We start from the raw sequence: 23,346 nt of genomic DNA on the forward strand, positions 1-23,346 counted from the left end.
CGTCCAAAATAATGAGGGAATAAAGCTAAACTAATGCTTGTGGTTCAGGAACACAAGTTCATGTTAGCATTATATAACAAATCCAAGTAAAGTAATCGAGACCGTCCAAATCAAATTTTGTAAATACCTTTTAAGGTTGGCAAATCACCACAATCGTGGGAGAGTGTGGGAGAGCTCCACTTCAGTCAATTATATATATAGGACTCGTGCTGGTAAATACTGGTGTAAAATGTCACAGTTTCCACGTTTTAGGTTTCCCAAGCAGTTATGCGATGCTTAAATCATCTGATAATACTGGCCATTCTACGTGGGCTACACATTTAACAAATTGTATTGTATTCCTCCTATGGCGTTGTACAACGGACCATGTGTTAATAAAGTCTTGTCTTGTCTTGTCATTGTTTTGGTTTTGTTCTGGGATGTGGGTGACATCAATAGTTGTATTCGTCTATTTAAACAAACATATGATATTCTACAACACGAATGGACGTCCTCTATAACATAAAAGATCAATGTGCTCTTAGTGGCGTCGTTAAATAAAACAAACTACTTTTTTCCTCTATAACAATCTCAGATTCTTGCGTTTACTATATCCAGTATATGTATATGTATGTATGTATGTATGTATATATGTTTGTATGTATATACATTTGTCATAATAATAACTAGTCATTGATTGAAGATTACATATATTATTTGTGTAAAACAAATAAAGTGATTTGGGAGATATGTATGTTTTGCCCTTTATTAATGTAAATACAGGTATACCTTTAATAATTATTCTTATAAAACTGGTGTCATCTCAAAATGAATAAATTTGCAGATCACCAGGAAATTGTAGCGAGTATCTCATGTGAATATTCGCGTGCACATCGCACATGATTGTATTTGGGGCCTGGGGCTTTTTATTACATGAAGGTTGTCTGTCTGTCGGTCGGTCGGTTTGTCTATCTGAATGGATTGTGTGTATTTTTCTCTACAGTGGGAGCAAAACATATGAGGTAATGTTGTTGATGTAATGTGTCACGCACTGGCGTAACGAAGTCCATGATATATGCAAAAAAGTATCTCATGGCGTGGCGGCAGCAGATTTTCTGTCTTAACCATAATATGTGTGACGCAATATAACCGTAATTGAAATGTGTTAAGTCCGTTGTTAAATAAAACAGTTCTTCCTTCCTTGAACGTAGTTAATAGACCATGTCTGTCTGGAATGGAATGCGGCTGCTGAGTGCACGTGTAAGAGATCACATGCAAGTGTACAGCACGAAACAAAGATGGTAAATATAGTTTTGAGGTTACCGTGTGCATCTTATTTCCAAACAGCTATGGAAAATACCTTTGTTCAAAAATATCCTTAATGTCTACAGCGATTGCAAATAATGCAGGTTTTAGCTGTTTTGTTGCAACGGACTAACGAGTTGATGGCAAAAACACGTTTATAAAACTGTAGTTCCCTTTGTAGTCGGCATCGGTAAAAGATATCACAGAATGGCACTGTGATGGTGCAGCTTTAAAACTAAACATTTCTGCACTTTTCGTTTAAATTGGATATCGCAAAACCGGAAATGACATTTTTGTGGATTTCTTTTTATAATTGTCCCGCCTCCTCTGGCCATTTTTGGAACTAGCATGATGTTGAGACGCTCTGAACGGTGACTGAGGAGTCGCAAGGATCAAAGGTTATTCAAAATGCTATTTCTGGAACTAGCATGATGTTGAGACGCTCTGAACAGTGACTGAGGAGTCGCACGGATCAAAGGTTATTCAAAATGCTATTTCTGGAACTAGCATGATGTTGAGACGCTCTGAGCGGTGACTGAGGAGTCGCAAGGATCAAAGGTTATTCAAAATCCTATTTAACAACATACTCTTTTGTAGCTCAATAAATGTCATCACTCCCGCCCCGGAGGTGGTCACTGGCGAAGTCAGAGGCTAGATCCGGGGCGGGCGTGCCTGAACCCTTGTGGATAGGGGCACGTAAATATAGTTGCCCATTGCCCCAATGTCATCCTTCATTTCTGGTACCGGCCTCGGTGGCGTAGTGGTAGGCCATCGGTCTACAAGCTGGTAGGTACTGGGTTCGGATCCCAGTTGAGGCATGGGATTTTTAATCCAGATACCGACTCCAAACCCTGAGTGAGTGCTCCGCAAGGCTCAATGGGTAGGTGTAAACCACTTGCACCGACCAGTGATCCATAACTGGTTCAACAAAGGCCATAGTTTGTGCTATCCTGTCTGTGGGAAGCGCAAATAAAAGATCCCTTGCTGCTAATCGGAAGAGTAGCCCATGTAGTGGCGACAGCGGGTTTGCTCTCAAAATCTGTGTGGTCCTTAACCATATGTCTGACGCCATATAACCGTAAATAAAATGTGTCGAGTGCGTCGTTAACTAAAACATTTCTTTCTTTTCCTTCATTTCTATCATCATAGTGGATTGTTTTAAATCGCAAAAAGTGTTTAGAGGCAACAACGCAAATTCGCTAGACGTACATTATGGCTATGCCATGAATGCCTTTAAGCTCATTAAGATAAATGGGTTTACAGATGGGGAAAAACCTATTCTTATTGTACTCGACTTCAGAAAGAGAACACCAAAACACGATGGTTTTCAATTGAATAATACTTCTTTTCTGTGTTTTTTAAAAGCAAGATTTCTTTGAAACAGTTTCTTCATTAAACACAAGATATTGAATATAACCATCTAATATTTCGTTAGTGAATAAAAGTCAGCTTTGATGTTAAAAAAACCTCAGAAATATTGAACAGAAAGGGAAAGATGAAAAACGAAATATGTTAAAAACAACGAAATTTACCAGAGGCAGGCTTTTCATGTGCATACAATGAGCGCCGTTTTTTGTCAACAGATGAGCAAATATTAATTTAAGACAAATAGGTTTAAAAGGGGGCAAAATTAATGTCATGTGTGTACAATCAGTTTCAGATTAACTAATGCGTTACAGAGATATCAATTTCAATCATGCTTATTTGCTTGGCTGTGGCAACCGGGTCATCATCTAGGAGTAGCCAATCGTATGTCTTTAAATCAACATCGCACGTGTGTGTGTGTGTGTGTGTGTGTGTGTGTGTATGTGTGTGTGTGTTATTGGTGTGTTATTAGTGTGTTACCAGATTGATATTATCACCAACGGGTGAACAAGAAACATTTTTCATACATTTACTGAATTAGCTTACACAGTAATTAAGCATAAATTAGTTTTGAAGTAATAATATACGTCATTTTATTTTAACTTATTATTTTCCTATTTCAATTCAAGCACACTGTCTGTATTGGATAGTGGCTAGTTATTTGTGGTTAGTTAGTCGGTGTAGTGGCTTTAAACTTTACCACGGTGTTGTTCAACCTCGCTCTGGGTGCAATCTATTACTGGGGCGCGAACCCAGTACCTACCAGCCTACTGAATACGATGACATTTGTGGTCGTTACGACATTTGTGGGCACTACATACGTGCATGCTTGCATGTGAGTTTGCTTATTTATAGTGTGGTGTGGTTTTGTTAGTATGCGCGAGTGTGTCATATTTATAGTGTGGTGTGGTTTTGTTAGTATGCGCGAGTGTGTCATATTTATAGTGTGGTGTGGTTTTGTTAGTATGCGCGAGTGTGTCATATTTATAGTGTGGTGTGGTTTCGTTAGTATGCGCGAGTGTGTCATATTTACTCACTTTCGTTCTAGCCAATGCACCACGACTGTTATACCAAAGGCCGTGGTATGTGTTATCCTGTCTGTGGGGGTAGAACATAATTATACTCTGTCAAAAAAGAAACGCATAGGCGAAATATTCATGGAATTATCTCTTTAATACAAAGTGGCATAATTTCGTTATTTATGATCGTATCACAGTCAAATTTGACATGAGCATGTGACAATGTTCTTGCTATGGACTGACGGCAGTGGAGGCGTTTTCGTCACCAAACAGCGTCGCACGAGGACGCTGAAATCAGTACATTGCGTGGCCACCAGTAGCAGCAATCACTGCGCGACATCTCCTTGGCATAAACTGAATAAGTCTCTGAATCCGGGCACGTGGAATCCTAGTCCATTCTTCCTGCAGTGCATGTGACAGTTGCGGAAGCGTCTGAGGCTCCGGGTCACGCTGGCGTACACGTTTGTCCAGTTCGTCCCATAGATGTTCAATGGGGTTGAGATCTAGCGATCTTGATGGCCATGGCAGCACATTAATGTTTGCATTCTGTAGGAAATCCATTGTTACACGTGCCGTATGCGGCCTGGCATTGTCCTGCCGAAAAAGTTCTCTCTGTCGATCCAAAATGGGAAGCATGTGACGGCGAAGACTTTCATCCGGGTAGCGTACAGCTGTCAGGTTGCCTTGTACAAACACAAGTTCACTTCTGCCAGTGTATGAGATGGCTCCCCACAGCATGACACTCCCTCCACCAAATCTGTTAACTTGGGTGACGCAGTTGTTGGCAAAACGTTCATTGCGGCGTCTCTAAACACGTTGTCGCCAATCACGTCGCTTTAGAAGGAAACGTGACTCGTCGCTGAACCATACTCGCCGCCAGTTTCCCAAGTTCCACCCTTGTACATTCGTGCACCAGCGAACACGTAAATGTCGATGTTGACGTCGCAGGACGGGGCCAACATTCGGTCTCCTAGCCCGTAAACCAGCTTCTCGAAGTCGGTTCCGAATGGCTTGTGCAGACACCCTTCTCAAACCAGGTATGTGTCCAGCAGTGTTCGTTGCTGTGGCAGTTCGGTGATGCAAGTGCAGAACCCGGATGTAGCGATCTTGTGCTGCAGTTGTTATGCGTGGTCTACCACTTCTGGGCCGGTCTTCAGCTGATTGAAACTTCTGGTATCTGTCCCAGAGACGTGAAATGGTGCTCTGATGGACGTCCATGTGGCATGCGACTGTTGACTGCGATTCATCTAACTGGAGGCGGCCTATTGCAATGTTTCGATTCTGCAGGCTTAGTCTTGGCACCTTGTAACTCGTCTACGTCGAAATGGAAATGAGGTATCATTGCGAGCATTGCAGCTTTAAATACCCATCACTACCCCAATCTTTTCCCGGAGTTTCACGTGTATTCGCTAAAATCTTACCATTTCACGCCTATTTCCTGCAATTGTCGCACAACGTGCTACAACGTGCGTTAAATTTGTTTTAGGGTGCATTTGGGCATGCTGTCCCATTCCAGGAACATTAACAAACATGGTCATTCAGCAAATTGTAAAAAAAATATATATTTTGTAAAATCAAACACTTTTCTTCTTTCCCTAACACCTATGCGGGGTTTTTTTTGACAGAGTATATAAAATGTGGCGGTTTCCTCTCTAAGACTATAATTTAGAATTTAAAAATTTTAATCGGACGTTTGGCATTCAGTAGCCGGTGACTAATAAATCAACGCGCTCTAGAGGTGTCGTTATAAAAACAAAAAATATTTCCTCACTTAAATCTCCTTTATGTTTCATAATGACGTGAAGTTACAATGACCGTGTTTTTCTTTTGTTCCTTCCAGCCCGACTTCCTGTAAAACACGTAGTAATTAAACACGCTTCACTGACTCCGGCTATGTATTTTAATCACAATATTCGACGTTTTCAAGTTTCGCTTTTATTACCGAATTGTGTATTGTATTTTTGAAAGCTTTTTGATGTTTTAATGATCCACACAAATATTAAAGAAAGTTCGTTAAGTGATAATTGTAAGAACCCTTTTTACTGGAAAAATCAGTCCATGGCCAACACTGAAGGTGGCTTTTGTTATGGAATTCACGTCAATCAAACGATATAACACGTTCTTACACTCACCGAAGGTTCAAGTACGCCTGTTCTGTGGACCTTATACCATTAACCCTTTATTCTCTATTCTGAACAGATATCCTATAATCTCATACATCCGAGTTGTACCAGTGGTGTAAAATTATTAATTTCAACTTAATTTCCGTGCTTCAATTAACGTTAAAGCACGATGTCATGGGCTTACACCTCGCCAAGACAGAATGTTAGTGATTAGTTGTTAGTAGTTAGTACAAGAGAATTCGATGTAGCTCTCGAAATAAGTCGGGATCGATAGCTCAGGTCTCGAATCGGTTACGTCTTGTTGTTTTCCCATAACCGGTGCTTTGTTCATGATCATGTTGTTGGGTTTTTTGCGTGTGGATCTTTTTTTTTTTTTTTTTTTTGCTGTAACAAATAATTGAAATAACAAATTTTAATTACGTTTATTGCATTTTTTATGGTGTTGAAAATTCTTACTAACATTTTAACTGCATTAACACCTCGCGGGATTTCATGTCGTGGGAACTAAATGGGTCCTACTAAACATCTAAACGCAATGAAATTTACTGACCTAAAATGTCGATCTTAATAACGTTCCTTTAGTATGATACATTCTGATCGACAAGCTATTCCGTTCTCTAAATAAAATGTCGAAGCTAGAGTAGTAACAGAATCGGTTAAGACTGAGAAATACCACGTAACCTACTAACCGGTTTCGCCGACTGCAGTGTATTTCCGAGGGCTGCGTTATACCTCCCTGATTAGGCGTTAAACACCACTCAGGGTGGAGTCGGTATTAGGATGCGAACCTACTACTTATCAGGCTTAAGGCAACGCCACACGGTACGAGTTCCTTGTACGAGAATAGCGTTACGTAATATTTGAACGGCCTCTTATGATCCTAATGTTTGTAGACATTGAATTTGTTTTTTTCCTAATGCAATGTTTTCGTGCGTAAGAAATTATTTGGAGGTTAAAAATCCAATTTGGGCTACTATAAATATACGGCAGTCGCAAAAACCTTTCTCCTTGCAATGTTGTTCTGCACACGCAGACCTCAACTTGTTTTAGCTATTTAGCAACTTGTTTCCGTCTAGCTGACGGTTTAAAACGACTGCAGAAGTGTATTATATATAATACACATTTATCATATGACAAATTAAAAATTAAAGGAACCTGTGTTTTGAAATTAGTAACAGCTTTCCATAACATCGCCGCAATACTTTGATGAGTTCGTCTTGTGACCGTTTGATATGACCCTTGCAGCTAGGAGTGTTGATTATATCATGTGTCCACAAACGTTTCTATACGTCACCACAAGAATATACAGTTCGACTTGATTTCGCATAGGGCCGTCGGGTTTCTTCGTGTAGTGTTGGTACTAGTTTTCAACATATAAGTTTAATGGCATGCTTCTACTCGAGAATAATCAAACTAACGGTCTTGTAACTTCAGATTTAGTTATAAAAAGTGCATTTTTGACACAGTAGTTGGCGACTATTTGGTTGTCGACAATTCCGCTTTTATTACATAGATCTTTCTCTAGCTGTGTTTAAAGTAGAGACCACAGCTAAAGAACACTCGAGCTAATAACGTCTTAGATATTTAGGTCACTGAAATTTTAAAAGCCAAAAAACCATTATCACTTTCAAAATCGAATCTCTGCACTAGGAAGAGTCTAATGAGTATGACAAGGCCGCGATTGGTCCCACGTATCTTAACGACAAAACCATAATACATGGTCAGGGCCGTATCTCCGCACAATCAAAGTCGAATAGGTATTTGGCAAAATAGTGATTGATTCCATGAATCTCTCTCTCTCTCTCTCTCTAGTGTCTCTTCTACAAGAGGACGACGATTCAGTAGGAGATCCTTTACTAGAGATTGCATCCCTTTTGCACCGTCACAGAGGTCATTGGAATAAATACAGCTGTGATGACATGCACTCATTAATCACTTTCATAACAGTGATGATATCATGTGTTCACTCTATTAAAAAGGACGAGAAAATAATAAATGTGCAAGAGTTTCACCAAAGATATGAAAAGGTATACACAAGTTCAAAATATGGAATAGCATCAGCTACCATTTTGGACAGTGATTCATCGTATTTAGTAGATATAGCCTCCATGTCTACCATACATTTTTGAATGCCGTCAGGAGTCCTTATACACCATAACCTTGTTGGAACAACTTCTGTGCGAGAATGATATGGCGTTGTGTGAAATCTGCATGTAATGATCATGCTCTAACTTAGTGGGGCCTAAGGTATCTTTGAAGTTGTGATATGTGGACACCAAAAGCTGGAGCAGAAGGTAATATTGCTTGATTATTGGGAAAATTGGTTTCATCCCTTTTGTCATACAGCTTATTTGGATACCAGTGTCGCTTTGAATCTCTATGCATAGATGGGAAACTGGTTTAATACCTTCAGATGTTTATTTTATTTATAAATCAATGGAAAGTAATCCGTAATCCTGCTATTATTGAAATTATATAAGATCATTAATATAGTAGAAAGTTAAATTAAAACTTTTAGCGAGATTCCTTTGTTTTTATTTTATCAGATTAGTCAGAAATGTTTATGCATATACATAAAGAAACAAATCGGCAAGTAGTGGAGGACAGTTGGTGCCCATGGGGATTCCTATTGCATGCCTATATGTCCTATTTCCAAATTTGACGTATATGTTGTCAATGACAAAATGCAACATATTATATATGTCTGTCTCAGTATACTTTATATTTTTGTTCACCATTCTTTGTAACACATTCCCCATTGATTATGGAATGGAGATTTTTCTTTAGTTTGTCGTGGGGGATTGTTGTGTATAATCCTGAAAATTTAAATGTTTTAATATTAGTGAACTTTGGTGTGGATTGAGAGTGAATGGTTTGAAGTAAATCTTTTGAATTCTTGAGAATCCAGATAAATCAATGTCAATCTCCCGGTCGACACATTCTTTACACAGTTTCGTCTGTGGGCAGACTGTTACTAACAAGATTGGTTTGACACATCGACATCTGCACAAGACAGAGCTCAATGGAAAACAATAATTTATTCACTGAATCGGCTGTCTTCAACAAAGATACATTTCTCCATTTGAACTGAAAGAATGAAGGTAGACCGGAGTTTTTCCTTTGTTAATCGTTTGCACAATAACATTGGATTATGACTCCAAATCCGAAATAAGCAATAATGTGTCGTCATCTATCATTTAGATTGTTCTGATCTTTGATGGACTGCTGACATTTTAAAAATTCCCTTATTAGTAGTTTCTTCCACATCTCCTAGCGCACCGCTTTAAATGTAATCACTTTACGGTTGCAAATTTGCAGTTTGTCATCCCTTATCAACGTCCCATGTGGTGGCTTCTGTACAGCTTGTGTTTGCGATTCTTCGGCTAATGTTTTTTTAAGCTTCGAGAAAAAACAACACTTATCTTAATGTCTTTATAAATGATTTACGTTCACAAAATAACTCGGAGAAACAGAGTTTTATGGATTGATTGAAAACATTTATTATTGCATTAATATACCAAAGATTCACTCACTGACAGGTATGCTGGCTGATTTGTTGAAATCTGTAACAAGAGCTAATCATTATAGCGGTGTTTTCAAATACAAAATTGTTTTGTTTAACGACACCACTAGAGCACATTGATTAATTAATCATTGACTGTTGGATGTCAAACATTTGGTAATTGTGACACGTAGTCATCAGTACAGAGGAAACCCGCTGCAATTTCCCACAGACAGGAAAGCAAATACCACGGCCTTTGACCAGCTGTGGTGCACTGGTTGGAACGAGAATGTTTTCAAATAAAGGAAATTATTTGTACGTGTAACTTGCTCTAGTCTTCTTATGGTCGTTTCAGAGGTGATCAAATGGCAAGCCATATTTGTTTGTTTTTTCTCATACGTCCATATCTTCTAGAGTCTTCTTTTGACTCGTCTGAATAACAAAAGATAGAAGAGCTACATTTAAAAAGTCCAGAATGCTTGTAATGCTAGTGTCAGACTGTCAACTGTCACGACGAAGTTGGTCAACTCGACGGTTGCGTTATAATTTCCCGCAACTCCCGACTTACAACAGGTGCCGCTCAGATTAACAACTAATGGGTTATACGACGGGAATCGAGTTGTAAGAGCGCTCATACTAGGAACTGGACAACTTTGTCGTGACGGCTGGTAGTCTGATTCCTAGCATAAGACGAAGATATTTTTAATAGGTAAAATCAATTAATCGTTTCACATCTGATTATTGCGTGTTGTAATCTTCAAAGCTAATTAATATTTTATGTGATCTGTATTGACAAATTGGTGTTAGGGCTTAGTTAACCTTACTGGATTATTTGTTAAGCTACATGTACAATGTATGGTCACGTTTCAGTGCATAATTATTTTGAATAGTCCACTCGTGGACGCAATAACATAAATAAATCTATGGGTTGCTTGGCACTAAATCCATTGCCATTGTCTCTAGCGTATCCGGAATTTTATATTGGGGGGGGGGGGGGGGGGGGGGGGGGGGGGGGGGGGGGGGGCAACCACATGGGAGTAACAACACTGTCTATGAGTCATGTTGTGGTGACTGGAAAATATATAACGTGGTGGGGGAGGGAAGAGGTTTGATTACGAGGAGGATTGCCCCATGGCACCCCTATGGTTACACCACTGCCCATTGCCAATAATTTTCGAATAAAATGATAAAAAGTATAGTATTTATCCATCTATGTACAACACGTATAAAAACTGACCCTTACTATGTCTGCAAGGAACATGTTCCGTCGGGATGTCGGTGGGTACTATCTGCTCTCGCGTGTGTTTAACTAGTTCCTCAACCCAATTAAAAACAAATCAAATATATACAATAATATCTTTATTTATTTAATTGTTATACCGAGGGTAATAAACGATTTACCAGTTATTCTTATATACCAGTTGGTGAGAACATCATTCGTTATTTTTGATAATACATACTAATGCGATGTAAACGTGTGATATCAATTTAAAAATATACGACTGGCTGCTCCTGGGTGATGACCAGGGCCTTATCACTTATGGTGGTCTTAGGGCTAAGATCGCTTTGTGGAATGGGGCCCTGGTCGCCAATGTCATACCATCCAATAAAAAAGAGATATCAAAATCGATTACACTGTGACGTATAAGTTAACCTGAAATTAATTTGTTTGTAACGCGTACGTTAGCTACAAGCGAAAGGGGTGTAGGTTTTAGTTGGAAATGACGTTTAAATTTGCTTAAAACCTTGTTTTTGAGGATATGTAAGAAATATAATACTACATTTGTGTCGTTAGTTACCATCTATCTTACAACTCGTTTTCGCTTGTTAGATACGTTTTAAAACAGCTCGTTGCAGGATAAATGGTATCTAACGCTATCTCATGGTGTATTCTCTCTACATGTGTATTATCAAATCTATGTCTCGAGAGAAATAATTTCCACCAGTTACGAGCAGAGAAGCCGAATGCGGATTCCCTTATTAATTTCCTATGAAGAAACAAGTAAATAATAGGACAAAAGAGTTGGATTGTTATTTCATAATATTTATATTTGTGAAATAACTATAAATTATGAAAACTGAACGCAACATTTGTTTACATTCATGAAATTGTTTTACATAATTATGTTTGAATTTGCCTCACGCTAACACGTTATGCCGTTCACACAATGTGCAAGACAGTTCATACTTTCAGGAACATAAAAAATCATCACGGTCATTTTTGTTTTAATTAATTACAAAATACTTGAGCAGCAATAAAACGCAAGGCAGCTGTTTAAAATGGGATGATTTGGCAATGAATGTGTATAACATTATTGTTTTGCTACACAGTTGTTTACAACACGATAGAGTACTTTTTTAGCTTTTGCAATTATTGATAGTATAAACTAACGTCATTATAACATTTACATCCAGTATTATAGACAGACAGACAGACAGATAGACAAAAAAAATATCTTTATTTACGTCTCACCTCATGTACATCATAATTACATTTAAAATTAACATATTAAAGTACATAAACCATTCCATAGGGAATTATGAGAGACGATATATACAATAAACAAATATTCACATTTATAGTAAAGTTAAAAACCAAAGATATTAATACTAATATATGTACATATGGGTATGTCATCGTAATATTAAAATAAGCTTTTGACAATCAATAAACGAAACATTCAAATTAATTTTTTTAAATATGAAAAGTCTCTACGTCTCTGTAGAATTAAAAGGGCGGAACGTAGCCCAGTGGTAAAGCGCTCGCTTGATGTGCGGTCGGTTTGGGATCGATCCCCGTCGGTGGGCCCATTGGGCTATTTCTCGTTCTAGCCAGTGCACCACGACTGGTATATCAAAGGCTGTGGTATTTGCTATCCTGTCTGTGGGATGGTGAATATAAAAGATCCCTTGCTCCTAATCGGAAAGAGTAGCCCATGAAGTGGCGACAGCGGGTTTCCTCTCTCAATATCTGTGTAGTCCTTAACCAAATGTCCGACGCCATATAACCGTAATTAAATGTGTTGAGTGCGTACTTAAATAAATCATTTCCTGTAAAATTAAAAGGCAGGTTTTGGCTGTTATAAAAGTAAGTTATGGTTCAGACAGTAAAAAACATATGTTATTAAAATCAGATAAAGACATAAAATCTTTAAAGGCATAAAAGTACATAAGCCATTCCATAGGGAATTATGAGAGACGATATATACAATAAACAAATATTGAGTAACTATTGGTCGAGAGCAGTATAATATAGTTTACGCATCAATGGGTTTTGGCACAACTCACAACCTTATAATGAGCACAGTTTGGTTTAATTTCTCAATTTACACGGCCTGTTGTGTTGCTAAGTGACGCGAATATACATCTGATAGGTTTTTTACTTTATTTTTGAAAAAAAAGGTTAATGTGGATTAAAATGGAGCAGAAAATACATGAGCTGTAAAGTGTGTGGAGAATTTGTGATAGGACTTCTTGTAAAATCTGTGGAGAATTTGTGATAGGACTTCTTGTAAAGTGTGTGGAGAATTTGTGATAGGACTTCTTGTAAAGTGTGTGGAGAATTTGTGATAGGACTTCTTGTAAAATCTGTGTGCTCCAGTTAAATACATTTTGTAATAAAAATGCAAATATATCTAACCATCTGTTTGGGGGTTTTAGAACAAAGAACTCATTCTAGTAAAAAAAAAAATGTTATAAATATAATCTGAAAATTGTTTCATATAAAGTGTTCAATGTCGTTATTAAACAAATTATTGATGTATGCAAAGAGATCTTTAAATCGGAAACAGTAATACCGATACCGATATTTTCACTGGTGAATTTCTTTAAAACCACAAACTTTAATTATTAACCATTGTAACTTATTTTTAGTTATTTCAGCTTTTTTCCTTTAAAAGTTTGTCTGTTCTGTTTAACGACACCGCTAGAGTACATTGATTTATTTATCATCGCTGTTGGATGTCAAATATTTTGTAATTTGAACGTATAGTTTTAAAGAGGAAACCCGCTACATGTTTTCATTAGTAGGAATGGGTTTTTTTATGCACCAGCCCACAGACTATAGTACACACTACGGCATTTTATACACTAGTCGAGGTGCACTGACTGGAACGAAAATAGCCCAAAAGGCCCACCGACGGGGATAGATCCTAAATCGACCGTGCATCAGGCAAGCGCTCTACCACTGGGCTACGTCCCGCCCCAGTTAAACCGTTAAATCACACATTATTTACAACTTCTAGTCTAAAGTTTGAAATTGTACAAATCCCGCGTATTCCTGGACCTTCTAGGTAGTGTTTGTAACAGTTCACAGTTTGTGTGGAACAGAAAAAGTTAACAGGTCTACCTTGAAAACTTCGAGACTTTTATACATGACGCCAAATTATATAATTTTCTTCGTAACAGCAATATAATACGCCATTTAGCAATGTAATAGCAATATAATACGCAAACAAACACAAGAGACTGTACCAATTGCACCTTCAATGTCCTTCATTCAATTTTAATTTTAATGTGGCTTTGTTTTTAATTTTTAATATTTTTTATTACTTTTATGATGTTTGATCTTTTGCATTCACGCAACCAGGAAATTCCATTCATAGAGATTATTTTGCAGAATAATAGGTTTATGTTTTTGAAGATGAACACACATAGCAATGCTATTGATTTTCAATTAATGTGCAGAGAGACAAAAGAAAGAACCTTCAACGCGTCATTATCTGGAAAAACACATTTTCCAGTCGCTGGTCACGACTGCAATATGTTCAATTTTCATTTCAATTTTATGTTTTATAAATCAATTCAAAATACACGTGGCTCGTGTGTTTCCTATTTACGCTGAATATTAACTGTAGATCCGATTATGTCCATCAGTATGGGGAGATTGCATACGCTGCAGACAGGCGAAGCGAGTCTCCCCCCCCCCCCCCCCCCAGGTGATTAGTGTTGGTGGGGGGGGGGAGAGGATATGTAGATAATTAGGTATGGCTTGGCAGGAGGGTTTGAGAGTAACCAGTTTTATTATTATGACAGCCAAAAATTTACATCTAAAGTTGTCGCAAATGTATTCTTTATCTATAATATAATATGCATGGCCTTTAACATTTTCCGAACGTTTTGATTGCTTCTCCTATTTTGATCTGCACTTCCGTACAGATCCGATGCCGCATTTCGCAAGAATCTTTTTGTTTTGTTTCTTTTTTTGTTTCTTTTTTTTTCTTCTTATTTTTTTTTTTCGTGCTCTCTGATCCAGTCGACTAAGCTACACACATCGTGTTAACTATTGCGTACAAAGATGGATTTTAGAAATACAACCTAAATGGACGCGGCCATTTTTGTCACTTAACAGAAGTATATTCTATTTTATATTATTGACTTAACACGGCCATATGGGTCCAATCTCGTTTATAACACTAGTAATACGAAGCTTGTCCATTCAGCTTTCTCCGACTTTCAGTATGAAATATACATGTTGTTTACATGTAAGCTCGAATATATATGGGTTTGTTTTGGGGGTTTTGTTGTTAGGGTTTTTTCTACAAATGGTGACGTCCTTACAGTTCGCCCGCCACGTATCGTTAGGGGCGGATCTATGAAATATGTTATGGTATTAATAAAAGAAAACAAGGGCATATGGACGAACTTGTGAAAATTAAAAACCTAGCCACTTTAATAGATATAGTAGGGCAGTTTCCCTGGTCCATCTCCCACCCCCTTGATCCGCCTATGCGACTTGTACTGCTATGCGTACACTTGTCTCAACAACCAGCTAGTAGACATAATTTAGCCCATCATTCAAGGGACAGACCCTAGTTTTTAAACACTAAGGCATATTTTCACTATTAGAGCCGTTTATGATCACTGAAATCAAACATTACTAATATTTTATTGTTTAGATTATCCATTTTCGTACAACCGAAGTGTTCCTGGTAATCCTGGTGTTTCTAATACCACAAAAATGCGTTTTTCATATTTTTAAAAACGCACGTGTGTCTGAGAAGTAATGGTTATGGAGTCGCGTTTTAGTCTACTTTTAAGGATATTTAAACGTCACAGACGCTTGTTTCACTCTGTTATATCCAAATTTGTTACATGTTTGCAAATTAATCAAACTTAGTGTCCATTTTTACGGGTTGAAATTAGGGTCTAGGTGAACAATATGCCTTAGTGTTTAAAAACTAGTCTGTCCCTTTAAACTACGTACTCAAGTATTAATAAACAAAATGTTAAACCATGCAAAGATGACATAGGCCTAATAATATATATAACAGCCTGTCTTTAGATCAACATGAAATCCTGTGCATCAGTGAAAGAAGGTTTTAATGTTAAACCATGCAAAGATGACATAGGCCTAATAATATATATAACAGCCTGTCTTTAGATCAACATGAAATCCTGTGCATCAGTGAAAGAAGGTTTTAATGTTAAACCATGCAAAGAGGACATAGGCCTAATAATATATATAACAGCCTGTCTTTAGATCAACATGAAATCCTGTGCATCAGTGAAAGAAGGTTTTAATGTTAAACCATGCAAAGAGGACATAGGCCTAATAATATATACAACAGCCTGTCTTTAGATCAACATGAAATCCTGTGCATCAGTGAAAGAAGGTTTTAATGTTAAACCATGCAAAGAGGACATAGGCCTAATAATATATACAACAGCCTGTCTTTAGATCAACATGAAATCCTGTGCATCAGTGAAAGAAGGTTTTAATGTTAAACCATGCAAAGATGACATAGGCCTAATAATATATACAACAGCCTGTCTTTAGATCAACATGAAATCCTGTGCATCAGTGAAAGAAGGTTTTAATTTTAAGATCAACATGAAATCCTGTGCATCAGTGAAAGAAGGTTTTAATGTTAACCCATGCAAAGAGGACATAGGCCTAAGAAGGTTTTAATTTTAAACCATGCAAAGATGACATAGGCCTAATAATATATACAACAGCCTGTCTTTAGATCAACATGATATCCTGTGCATCAGTGAAAGAAGGTTTTAATTTGGTCCATAAGAACTAAATATAGCTCCATATTAAAATCATGACAAATGACCTTGACACCAATATTGCATTTGTTGTTGACGTTTGGCCGCCATCTGCCAGTCAAGTGTTTCAAATTGCAATAACCACCAATAGCGTCGGCAATAATCCTATAATAATGTCGCATTTATGCCGCCAGATTGATTATATTGGCTACAAAATAGTGAAAAGATTTTTTGCACTTAGTGGTTTTGGGATTAGCGGGTGTTGTTCTTATAGCTTCACGTGGGACAAACTTAATTAGCTCACCTACTTTATTACTTAGGACGCCGTCACAACTTTATAACCGGCAATAAACGACCAAGGGATGGTCCAGGGGTAATCATGGGGGAGGTAACTCAATTATGTTTTATACCTGTGGGGTCGGAAGCTTCTGGAAAATGTCTTTTTCATGGTCGGCTCTGATAGAATTCTATGATATAATATGCAATGGGTAGGGAACAAACGATGTTGTGATTGGCGAAGGGCATATATATATAAACAGTAAAAATTGGGGTCTGTTCTATTTTTTTCTATGGTTTCCAAAAATACACGATATTTAAAATGATAGGGAAATGAGGGAAAACATAATGTGGCCTTCCAGTGCCATCCATTAATTGTCGGGCCCCAACGGTGAATGGCTGGATTTTGTTTCTGATAGAAAGAAATAAGGGAATACATCAATAGTAACAGCTAAATGTTAACAGCAGTCAAAACGATCATCCACAGTATCATGACCTTAACAGTGTTACTGTCATTCAATCCCACATTACATTTCTGTATTGTATACTGGCGTAACTAATCTAATAGTAAATTAAATCTAGTCTAAAACGCTATGTGTTCTCTTGTTTCTTTCCATCCGTATATTAATGTAATTTACCTCTCACCTCATCTCTCTCACTTCCATCTACCGCTGTCCATGTAGTTACCGGGGACGGGGTAACAGCTGCCCTCCCCGCCCTCACATACTTTTTTGTCCTGCTGTATATACAATGTAAATAAAACGTAAAATCTGGTTTGTCCTCTCCTCTCCCCCCCCCCCCCCCCCCCCCCGAGATTGTACTCTCCACTTCAAATATCGTTCCTGCGGGCCTGGTCCTTTATTTGATGAATTCTCGAACAGCCCTAAGATAAGACTGTATAAAGAGATTATAGCTGGGGAAATAACCACGGCAGTAAAAGCAGGCCAGTGTAATACATCAGCTGAAAGGATCACTTTCTCGACGACAATATCAAACATATTATTCGCAAACATACTGCGATTTTCTCGAATTTGCGCTTATGTTACAGACATTCAAATAACTACGGATATAATAACCACGATTATTTAAGTCCGTGCGTCCTTTCGTATATTTTTTTTTATTTCAATGGCACATTTAAAATTTATTTACAAGCAACGAAACAATTATAAATTTTAAGTACGCCTTTAAAATACTTTTGTTTTGACAACAAACACAGTCACATTTATCACCAATGGCAGGACTTGTATTATTATCTGCTCTATCAAACGTTGGGGTGCATTCTGCGTGGAAGAGTCTTCTAATAGATAACTTGGAGAGTCTGGGAGGAAATAAAGTTATGTATTTCTGTAAAGAAGGATATGTTAAAATAATGTCAGAATTTTATGATTGCTGGCAAGATGTGTGTTTAAGCTGGGCTCGGTTCCAACACATTAACACCACAACCCCAAGAAACATTGTATCACAGCCTCTGGTATAATCCAAATATTAACATAAGTAATAGATTGGTGTTTTATAAAACGTGGTGTCAGCATGACGTACTTTTCGTTAACGATTTGATCCATGTTGAGGGAACATTCATTTCACATTTCACGTTTTGTAGAAAATATAATGTAAATGTAAATTATTTGCAGTACTATGGGCTACTGGATTCAATAGCAAACAGTTGGAAGACCTTACTCGCAAATGGCAATGTCAACAAACTTTGACAAGTACCAAATTTAAATATTAAAAAACATGACAAAGTAACAATTTGTATTTTATAAATTAGCTCATGAAAAAAGACCTATCATTTCACACACAAAAAAAAAAAAAAAATTACATATAGAAATTACTGATTACTATTTGGGAAAACATATATAATATTCCTTACAAAATAACCGATGACTCAAAACTACAATCTCTCGACTTCAAAATAAATCACAGAATATATTACAAATATTAAATAGATGCAGTGTAATTTATACGAAATAGAACAAAGTACGTTTTTGTGGAAATACAAGAGACATTAATTCATCTATTTGCTGAATGTCGGTATGTCCGAACTGTTTGGTATGGGTTCTTTAGGTACTGAGAAACAAAATGTAACATAATTACACCTTTCAACACTAATACCCTTTTGTTAGGGCTTTTATTAATTCTCCAAAATTTGATATCATAAATTTGTGTTTAATGCTAATAAAACAATATATCCAAAGATGTAGAATCAAACAGGTATTACCAATGCTAAAAACATGTTTAGAACATATTAAGTCGTATAAACGCATTTATTCATTATATTCCAGCAAAAGCTTCCAGAATAAGAAAAGGTTGGGAAAATATTGGTGAGGCTTTACAGTCATAAGTGTATCTTACGATATTTGTGTATGTATAAAATAAATTTCTCTCACATATGTGTTGTAATTATAACCATAGTGTATGTGTGTAGTATGTGAATGCAAGATCTAAAAATGAAAAATGGAGAAAAAAAACCCCAAAAAACAAAAACAAAACCACCACCAAACACCTTTGGGGTGTATCTCGAACTTTGACCCAGTATTTTTTAATTTTTAGGTTTACGAACAAGAACTTTTGTGCACAAAGGTAGGAGGAAGGGAAAAAAAACAACAAAAAAACAACTTGTTTGGGGTATATCAGTAGGAGTGATTTTTTTTTCTTCTCACGGTTGCCTTACGAAATGCGCCACAATAGACTAGAATGGTAACTTTTTTTTTCTTTAGAGCTATTTGTGGAAGTCGGCGGCAAAAAAAAAAAAATAAAAAGTGAAAAATACGACTTTTTGTTGTGTTGTTTTAGCAAAATTTACGTCGGCGGGTTCGTAAACGGGAATAATAAAAAAATACTGGCCTTATGTTCGCCTTCAGCTAGACAAATAAGGGAACGTTTTCGTAATTTTCAAGGGAATGGAGGAACCCCTGCTACCCTGTTAGGTACCTCCCTGATTATCGACATCTCTAGCTGTGTTTTAATTAGTGGCTAACGTCCACAATCTCCGCCGTAGTCGTTCCAAGAAAGAAATAACACTGTACACCTTTAAGCGCCAATTTACCGGAAGTTCAATTTGTGGCCGCGAGTGTTCAGTGGCAGATAATTTCAAGCACATTCGACCACTTCCTGTGCGACAGTGAAAACGTTTCTAATTTAGCCTCATCATATGAGTAGTGTGTCAATTAGAAATCGAGGTTAAACTACGCGCTTTTTTGTGTCACAGTGCCGTGTCATTGACTGTCGGAGGCATATAAAAACTGTGTCATCATTTCAAGATTGCAGTCTCAAATATTACATCTTGGAGGAAGATTGCAGTGATGTTTTTCGAGAATTGTTTTTGTTTTGGGGGTTTTGTTATTGGTTTTGTTTTAGCAGGTCACTGTCATTTCCCTAAAACTACAAAATATAGGAAAAAATAAAGCCGAAAAGAAGTTTGCTTTGTTTAACGATACCACTAGACCACATTGATTTATTATTCATCGGCTATTGGATGTCAAACCCGCTACCGTTTTTCCATTAGTAGCAAGGGGTCTTTTATATGCACCATACCAGTCGTGGTGCACTGGCTGGGACGAGAAATAGCCCAATGGGCCCACCGACGGGAATCGATCTTATAGGAAAAATAAAGACGAATGAGTTATGCAATGTCACTGAAGTGATATATGAATTGCATATGTTCTTTCAATACACGAATTATAATATGCGCTACACGGGCTACACGAATTAAGTTATACTGTAGGCTACACGAATTAGGTTACACTGTGGGCTACACGAATTAGCTTACACTCTGGGTTACACGAATTAGGTTACACTGTGGGCTACACGAATTAGGGTACACTGTGGGCTACACGAATTAGGGTACACTGTGGGCTACACGATTTACGTTACACTGGGCTACACGAATTATGTTAAACTGTGGGCTACACGAATTAGGTTACACTGTGGGCTACACGAATTAGCTTACACTGTGGGCTATACGAATTAGGTTACACTGTGGGCTACACGAATTAGGTTAAACTGGGCTACACGAATTAGGTTAAACTGTGGGCTACATGAATTAGGTTACACCGTGGGTTACACGAATTAGGTTACACTGTGGGCTACACGAATTAGGTTACATCGTGGGCTACACGAATTAGTTTACACTGTGGGTTACACGAATTAGGTTACACTGTGGGTTACACGAATTAGGTTATACTGTGGGCTACACGAATTAGGTTACATCGTGGACTACACGAATTAGGTTACACTGTGGGTTACACGAATTAGGTTACACTGTGGGCTACACGAATTAGGTTACACTGTGGGCTACACGAATTAGGTTACACTGTGGGTTACACTGTGGGCTACACGAATTAGGTTACACTGTGGGCTACACGAATTAGGTTACACCGTGGGCTACACGAATTAGGTTACACTGTGGATTACACGAATTAGGTTACACTGTGGGCTACACGAATTAGGTTACACTGTGGGCTACACGAATTAGGTTACATCGTGGGCTACACGAATTAGGTTACACTGTGGGTTACACGAATTAGTTTACACTGTGGATTACACGAATTAGGTTACACTGTGGGCTACAGGAATTAGGTTACACTGTGGGTTACACTGTGGGCTACACTAATTAGGTTACACTGTGGGCTACACGAATTAGGTTACGCTGTGGGATACACGAATTAGGTTACGCTGTGGGTTACACGGATTAGGTTAAACTGGGCTACACGAATTAGGTTAAACTGTGGGCTACACGAATTAAGTTAAACTGTGGGCTACACGAATTAGGTTGAACTGGGCTACACGAATTGGATACACTGTGGGCTACACGAATTAGGTTACACTGTGGGCTACACGAATTAGGTTACATTGTGGGTTACACGAATTAGGTTACACTGTGTGTTACACTGTGGGCTACACGAATTAGGTTACACTGGGCTACACGAATTAGGTTACACTGTGGGTTACACGAATTAGGTTACACTGTGGGTTACACGAATTAGGTTACACTGTGGGCTACACGAATTAGGTTACATCGTGGGCTACACGAATTAGTTTACACTGTGGGTTACACGAATTAGGTTACACTGTGGGCTACACGAATTAGGTTACACTGTGGGTTACACTGTGGGCTACACTAATTAGGTTACACTGTGGGCTACACGAATTAGGTTACATCGTGGTCTACACGAATTAGTTTACACTGTGGGTTACACGAATTAAGTTACACTGTGGGTTACACTGTGGGCTACACGAATTAGTTTACACTGTGGGTTACACGAATTAGGTTACACTGTGGTCTACACGAATTAGGTTACACTGTGGTCTACACGAATTAGGTTACGCTGTGGGTTACACGAATTAGGTTACACTGTGGGCTACACGAATTAGGTTACACTGTGGGTTACACGGATTAGGTTACACTGTGTGCTACACGAATTAGGTTAAACTGGGCTACACGAATTAGGTTACACTGTGGGCTACACGAATTAGGTTACGCTGTGGGTTACACGAATTAGGTTACCCTGTGAGTTACACTGTGGGCTACACGAATTAGGTTACATTGTGGGTTACACGGATTAGGTTACACTGTGTGCTACACGAATTAGGTTAAACTGGGCTACACGAATTAGGTTAAACTGTGGGCTACATGAATTAGGTTACACCGTGGGCTACACGAATTAGGTTACACTTTGGGCTACACTAAATAGGTTACACTGTGGGCTACACGAATTAGGTTACGCTGTGGGTTACACGAATTAGGTTACACTGTGAGTTACACTGTGGGCTACACGAATTAGGTTACACTGTGGGTTACACGGATTAGGTTACACTGTGGGCTACACGAATTAGTTTACACTGTGGGTTACACGAATTAGGTTACACTGTGGTCTACACGAATTAGGTTACACTGTGGGCTACACGAATTAGGTTACGCTGTGGGTTACACGAATTAGGTTACACTGTGAGTTACACTGTGGGCTACACGAATTAGGTTACACTGTGGGTTACACGGATTAGGTTACACTGTGTGCTACACGAATTAAGTTATACTGTAGGCTACACGAATTAGGTTACACTGTGGGCTACACGAATTAGCTTACACTCTGGGTTACACGAATTAGGTTACACTGTGGGTTACACGGATTAGGTTACACTGTGGTCTACACGAATTAGGTTACACTGTGGGCTACACGAATTAGGTTACGCTGTGGGTTACACGAATTAGGTTACACTGTGAGTTACACTGTGGGCTACACGAATTAGGTTACACTGTGGGTTACACGGATTAGGTTACACTGTGTGCTACACGAATTAGGTTATACTGTGGGCTACACGAATTAGGTTACACTGTGGGCTACACGAATTAGCTTACACTGTGGGTTACACGAATTAGGTTACACTGTGGGCTACACGAATTAGGTTACACTGTGGGCTACACGAATTAGGTTACACTGTGGGCTACACGAATTACGTTACACTGGGCTACACGAATTATGTTAAACTGTGGGCTACACGAATTAGGTTACACTGTGGGCTACACGAATTAGGTTACACTGTGGGCTACACGAATTAGGTTACACTGTGGGCTACACGAATTAGGTTAAACTGGGCTACACGAATTAGGTTAAACTGTGGGCTACATGAATTAGGTTACACCGTGGGTTACACGAATTAGGTTACACTGTGGGCTACACGAATTAGGTTACACTGTGGGCTACACGAATTAGGTTACACTGTGGGTTACACGAATTAGGTTACACTGTGGGCTACACGAATTAGGTTACACTGTGGGCTACAC

Source organism: Gigantopelta aegis, chromosome 6 (assembly GCF_016097555.1).
Source record: "Gigantopelta aegis isolate Gae_Host chromosome 6, Gae_host_genome, whole genome shotgun sequence".
NCBI classification, from domain to species: Eukaryota; Metazoa; Mollusca; class Gastropoda; order Neomphalida; family Peltospiridae; genus Gigantopelta; species Gigantopelta aegis.